The sequence below is a fragment of the Corvus brachyrhynchos genome, unplaced genomic scaffold (genome assembly GCF_000691975.1).
Source record: "Corvus brachyrhynchos isolate BGI_N302 unplaced genomic scaffold, ASM69197v1 scaffold1358, whole genome shotgun sequence".
In the NCBI taxonomy this organism is placed as follows: domain Eukaryota; kingdom Metazoa; phylum Chordata; class Aves; order Passeriformes; family Corvidae; genus Corvus; species Corvus brachyrhynchos.
The window spans coordinates 217,751-225,020 of NW_008239642.1; positions in this window are offsets into that span (position 1 = coordinate 217,751).

Below are 7,270 nucleotides of genomic sequence, written 5' to 3' on the forward strand. Positions count from 1 at the left end.
GAAACTCATCAGGAAAACAAGTACGAGTTTCAATCATCTAAGATTTTAGCTTGCTTGGGGGTTTTTTTGGGTTTGTTTTTTATTATGAGACTTGGTGGCAAATCTGCTAGGACTAAAAATTAGCAGGTTTTGTAAAAACAAGCTCTATTTCTTAGAACTCTATCTCAAAAGTGGTTTCAGGTCCTGGAGTAATTTAAGATAGTTCATTTGAAGCAGGAGGTCTTTTGATTGCTCTTTACATAGTTCTGAGCAGTCTGCCGTGGGAATCATCACAAGGGTGCTTGGCACTGGGCAGGTCAGGGGTTTCCCAGGAGGCTGCTGCCGTGCTGGCCATGGGTGGCTGACAGCTCCCTGTCCCTCGCAGGGATGATCTGGAGCTCCCTTCTGGCAAGGGCCCCACACAGCCTCAGCCACTGCGCCTTGGAAACAGCCAAAGCAATGCCGTGCACACACTTGTGCCACCCCCTTAGGCGGGTGGGAAGAACTCCATGGTGTCAGGGTGTGATCTGGCAGTCTCAACACACTGACATTGGAGAGAGGTTTTCCTGATGAACATCTACGGCTGGAGTCCTAACACAGCTTGGTGCTTAGAAAACTACACAAGAATTCACGTCCAACTGAGATGCTGCTAAAATATTTTTAGCAGAATGGACTGATTTCAGGAGAGATGGGCATTTAGGCAGGATTTTCAGGCAGATTGTCTCAACATGGGCCCTGGTTTCTTACTACAGAGATAGGCAAGGCAGAGGGCAGGAGGCCAGGTTTGTGCAGGTCTCCTCTGCTGCCATGAGTTGTCCCCCAATAGATCCATTCAAATTTCCTTTTTATGAACTGGTGTTGGTTAGAAGGCAAAAAGGGTTTGAACTCACATTTCCCACATTCAAGAGGTTCACCTGAGGCCTATAAGATTAGGATCATATTTTAAGCTGCTATTCTCCAGTTAGCTTTCTCTCAGTAGGTTCCATGTTTGTCCAAAGGTGAACAAATAAATGCTGTGCTTCAATTCAAATTCCCAAAGATTGCATGTGTGACAGAAGCTGCTCTTACTGCTACACAAGCCCTTGGCTACTGCACTGCTGTGCCACAAGTTTGTCAGGATATATGATTATGTATATGGTATGAATAGCAGGAAGCTTTCCTTTTTTGCAAATGCCAAGGGTAGAGGGAGGTTTGGAAATCACACAGCGTTTTTGTGACAAATAGATCAAGATATAATACTTCTTAACCATTGCTGCACGTGAACAAAAGGACTTTATTTTGTAGATTAAACAAATTCTGGTGAGTGGCATCTGTTTCTCATTGGCCCTCACAGCTGATCCAACACTGCTTTTCCTTAAGCTTTCGCAGCACAGCTCTGTCACAGTAATGCTGGATAATACTACGACTAATATTGATTGCTCCAGGACTACAAAAGGTAGTAGGTGTTGCAAATACTTTGATAATTTCACTTCTCCATAGAACATATGCTACTTTTATGAAGACTTTAAAAAATCCCAAATAAATAGTTCTAACCAAAGGAACACAGGTGAGAGTCAACCATGGTTATGTATGTGTAGGCAGGAGCAGAAATCTTGCACCTGGTATGGGCAGGCTTGTGCATTCGTAGCACTCAGCCTGTCTGTTTATCAATATTATGATCACTCAAGAAAAACTGCATTTCTAAACCCTTAGTTTTGACTATCATTGTTTTGTCATCAATTTCTATATGATTGGCAGAACTTTGGATATAAAAGCCTACTTTAAGCACAGAAACATTAGCTCCATCATGAGATTTTATAGCTACTCCATTTGTATCCTTTTCACTTGCTACCTAATCCTGAAACGCTGGAGATTCCCATTTTCAGCTTGTCTAAAAAACATAGCTGAAGACTTACACAGATTTGTATCATCTCCTGTACTTTTTGTGCTAACCTGGTACACACAGTCATTGTGAGGAGCTCGATGCCTACCTGAATCCTTGAATGAATCAGTCCATGAATATTTTCAAGACAGGGCAAACACCTGAGTTACCCCTCCTCAGTTGGTGTGTTGTGCTGGCTTGGTTACGTTGAACTGGCACTACCTGGAGTGTTGTGTAGCTGAGCCTTGACTCCCTGTGTGGAATAGCCTTTTCTACTGCTGACTCTTCCAAGTGATAGCAGAGGTTTTACACTGTGCATTTGAGCACAACCTTAATTATATTACTCGTTCTCTGCTTGCTACTGGTATAGTGAAAATATATTTTCATTTCAGTGATTGAAGTGATTGACATTGAAGTGATTGACATCTAACCAGTGCCTCACAAAATAAAACTGTGGCTCCTTTTATCTCTCCATTCTTCCTTTTGCAATCTGATTCTTTATTTTTTCATTTCATATGTACATTGGCTGAAAACCTTAACAATATTGCACTGTAAGCTTTATCTCTTTTATTAGGTAGATTGCTCCAGTGCCTTTCCAAATAATAGTTATTTCTTCTGCAAGTCCTTTGCTTGAAGACCTAAAAGTCTTTGTGCATCTACAATTACCATTTATTAATCCAAGAGTATAATCAATCTAACACCTCTCTGGTATTGGAAATGGTTTGGATGTTTTCTCTAATTTAATCTCACCTGCAAAATTTGAAATGTGAATTTCAGGCCCATCAATCATACCATTTTTATACATGGTAGTACAGTGGGAAGATTGAGTTCAAAAGTTCAGGCATGTAACTTGTTTCAAAGGTCCTTCTGGGTTACATCTTATTTATGCTTTCTCCTTCATCCTTCTCCTTAGAGCCCTGTTACTTAGTTTGATACTTCAGAATTCTATTCTGCTGGATTTTTTGTTCTTCTGGTATTTTTTTTAACAAAAGAATCTCTGTTTGATACTTCAGAATTCTATTCTGCTGGTTCTTCTGGTATTTTTTTTAACAAAAGAATCTCTTTTTTACCCATCCTAGTAATAGAAGATATTAGGGTAGAAGGATCAACCAAAGCCCTGGGTCAGCTGAAGTCTTTCAGTGAACTTCACTGGGATCTGTTCTTCAAAAAGGGGGATAAAATTGAGGTGGCAGCTCATTACCCTCAGCAGCCAGGACTGAAGGTGGTGAGGTAAATTGGCTACCTGCTCTCCCTTCAGTGTGGTGTGGATAGGTAAGGATGGGTATGGACAGGTATGGATAAGTGGGTGAATAGTATTTGATTAGAAGTACTTCTGGAGTGTGTGGAGCACTTGGTATTTGCATATCCTACCATTCTACCCCCAAAATATTCACCTTCAGACCAGTGAGTATAGCAGTGTTCACTTGGACATTTTGATAATTGGATTTTCTGGAAGTATTTGACATAATAGTTCAAATCATCTCTCTTTTACTTTATTTTTCTAATCTGAATATAAATTTGTCTTTTTGGTTTTTTTTTTAGGCCAAATCGCTGCTGCCCATGTAAACTGCATTATGTTTGAGAGGAAACATCTGTTCTTTATGTTTGGATTAATAATGTCCCTGAACCTCTTCCACCTGCACGTGCAGCAGCACTGTCACCCCAGGTACCTGCCTGTGGGCACCCACACATTGCTTGCTGCTTCTTGCCTGGCTTTTTAAGGAAAGACCTATTGGTCAGATTGAAGCTTGGCTTAGATCACACGGCTTCAGCCAGAAAAGCAGTGATATTCATGTTCTGTTCCCCAGGAGCAGCTGGGAATGCCTGTTTGAACAGAAAATACTGTCTGTACAAAAGCTGCCTCCAGCACTGGGTTGGCTGGGAGCTATTGCTGCTATCAAGTGCTCACAAGGAGATGGGAGGGTGGGAGGGAAAGGGGCAGTACTGCCTGTTTGGTGTTTGTGCTGCTGGCCTAAGGGAGAGGCCATGGGAAAAGGAGATCCTTAAACTGATGAGGAGTGGAGCCTGCATTTGATAGTGTAGAGATTAAAGGTTATGTCTCTAGATTCCCACTGATTTTACTAAGGTCACTGGAACCTCTCAGGGACTCAGCTGGCTGCCCAGGCACAACTAATTGCAGAATTGAACCCAGCTGATTATATTTGAAATTCTCTTTATAATAGTTACTCCATGTTCTGAAGCTCCATCATGTTAGTAGAAATCTAGTATCTTTACTAAATCTATATTTTGTGTGATCCTGGATTCAGAAGAGAGCTTGTTAAACTTCTATTTGTACTGTTCATCCCATCAAGGTTGCTTATCATTGTTGCACAAGAAAAGGAAACATATCAAATAAAAAAAATCCGTTTTATAGTTGGCAAATGCCTGTATTTTGTCTTTGTATGATGTGTTGTCATTCATCATCTAACCTTGGGGAAATCATGGGCACTCTAACAATGTAAGAGGCCAATAAAAAAGAAAATTATTTCAGTAAAATTTGAGCTAGGGATATGTAAAAGAGAAATGCCCCTGGGTAATAAAAATTACCCATGCATAATGGCTATGGATGTATCAAGCAGGCGTGCTGTACATACCCACACTAGCTCAGCTACAGGCTGGCCCTGCTCACCAGGCTCAGCTGTACAAAGATGATGGGAGAGAGTCAGGAGAACATGAGGTCAAGCGGGAAGCAAGGACTGAGGAGCCGAGTGCTTGGTAAGTGCTCGCATGTCTTTACTCATCTCTTTCACCTCTTTGTTAGAGCTGTCTCCTTTGATCTTGCCTTTCTCATTATTACTCTCTGCTACAGAATTTGGGCTCGGTTCCAAGGCTGAGGCCTGCTCCTGCTGACCGTCTCCCATATCCGTTCCCTGTTAGTCAGCCTGTCTCATTAGAGCCTGCAAGGCTCGTGCTGTGCTGCAGCAATGACGCTGCTCATTCTTGCTGTGGTGTGCTGTAGGGCCTGTGCTTCTCTCCGTTTAATAGCTGGATACATTTTCTACTGTCGTCCCCTTTGGACTTGGCTGGCATAGCTTTGGGAGGCTTCTTAATGTACAGCCCCTTGGTCTTCACTTTTACTTTTGTGAGGACCTAGCCCCAGTCTGTGCCTTAGCCAGGGCCCTAAATGTTCTGAACAAGAAGGCAGTTTTTTACAAGAAACTGCTTTTCCAGCAAGTCCTGTTCTGACAGATTGCAATCCCAGCAAGTAGTGTGGCTCCTGCTTGAGGTCCGAAGTTTACTGGATATTTCCATTTTATATTTTACATTTTTGCTTATTGCACTTTTTATTTTCACTGCCTCTCAAGCTAGCAAGGGGCATAAATCTCAGATTAGGGGTAGGTCAACAGGTTATCGGGTGAGTGGGGCTATGTCCTTCCTCTTGGTCAGAAGTTGATTTACCAAAATATGAATATCGATCTAATATTGACATCCAACTGAGACGGACAAAAACTCTCTAACAGTTTAGAGTTAGAAAGTGTATGTTTTATTTGGCACCGGGCACTGCGTGGGATAGCTCCCTAAGACGCAGGGCCCCGAGCCAAGCCAACACGACACTTTTTATTTCCAAATATTATGAATATCCAAAATACAAATGCATATTCATAACATTAACACCTCCCATTCTCCGCTTCATATGGAAATGAGCTTAAATGTCATTAAGCATGCATAGTGTGTGTTCTGAATTGAGTCGGTGGTCTTGAATTGGGTCAGTGGTCCTAAAAAAGATGAAGTAACTCATCTTCCTCATTTTGACCTCTTTGCCTTTCTGAACTTGAACAATCCTAATTACTTTAGTGACCTCTAAGTTTCCTCTTGGCGTGACTTTTGAACGGGTTCCCACCAAGGGAGGAAATTGGTAATTGTCCTTGCTCCCTACACCAACTTATCAAAGTTTCTATTCCTTGTTCTAAGCACAGCTAAGCAAACATGCAAATGACAGATCATCAGTTATTTGGTAATCAGTTACTAACATCTTAAAACCCATTTCAGGTCCAGCTTTTCTAACTATTTTAATTAACTGTAGCTGGGCCCAAATTCCTTCCTACTCTAATTTCAACACAGCTAGCCTATAACTAAAATCTTTATGTTTCTTCTAAATCTATGTTTCAAAGTTACCACACAGTGAGCATTTGACTGCTTTGGCTTATTTCCTGCCTGTTTGACCAGCTCCTAATAGGCAAGAGTCACATGCATTAAACAAGTCACTGTTAAAAAGAAATCATTACAAAGGGGTGGTTCTGCCAGCTAGCACTGGGAATGTGGGAAAGGTCCCTGAACTTTAACACTGGAGTTAGAAAAGTCTTCCAGAAGCAGAAAGTCAGAGCTCTTGCAGCACTTACAGCTCCTTGCAGATAAGTCCAGACACAATCCCTCCTCCTCTTCTAGTGTACATTACCCCAATGACTCTTTATTAATAGGAGTCTCCTTTTTTCCCATGTGACATTTTCCATTTGCAGTGACACAGAGGATTTGCAGTGAAGGCCAGACCCTTCTCCACAGCAGGCACGGTATTTACTGGCTCCCTGCCCCCCATCCCTCACCTCGTTGTCCACTACAGCAAATTTAAGCTTCTTGTCTTCTTGTCTTCATCAATGTAGCCTGTCATAGCTTCTAGTGCAAGCACCTGTGAGTTTTCTCTCTGGATAAGACTGTTACTGCATCAAGTCCTTTTATCTCCTTTTTCTAATTTTAAAAGGGTTTAGTTAATCCTGCTGGCACTAATATTTGAGCCAAAAAACTGGGTAAATGAATCCATGATGAGCTCTGTGCTACTGTAACTTACTTCCTCCAGTACCAAGCTAGGTGGTTTAAAAATAGCTGGGGTACCAGTATGCTCCAGCAGAGTAATTTCTGTGCCTGGAGCAGAGACATGCCCGAAGAATCTAAATTAGTAACAACTTTCCTGACTTGATTCCAGCTGCACCAGCTGTTTGTTTAGGTAGATAGCCAAACAGCAAACACCCACAAAGCTGTTAACTGCAAATCTTCAGCAAGTATTTTCTAAACTACTGCTGACAAATTTCTGATGGGACCTTAATCTCTATAAAATCTATTGGATGATGTCAAAGCACCATTAGTCAGCATGTCACTGGGCCTACTTTGCTGTGTGTCTCAGTGATTTGTTTTCCCATTCTTACTGCAGAAAAGTGAAACTGGTAAAACTTCACACAGCGAGGGAGATGGGCACAGCCCCCAGCTCATGATGAGCTGGTGGACAGTACCCAAATGCCCCAAGAAAAATGCCCTTTCAAAAAGAAGCCTGGGCCTGAAGAGGTTTTTCCTTCTCTGTTTTTTGTATCTTTGGAAACAAGTGAAAATTATCTCTTTATGGTCTTGGGAAAGCAGCATTATTCCTTTTCTGCCCTTTCTCATACAAGAGTAAGAGTGGTATCACCAAAGGGGTGCTGCACAGTTAAAACATGCATTCAG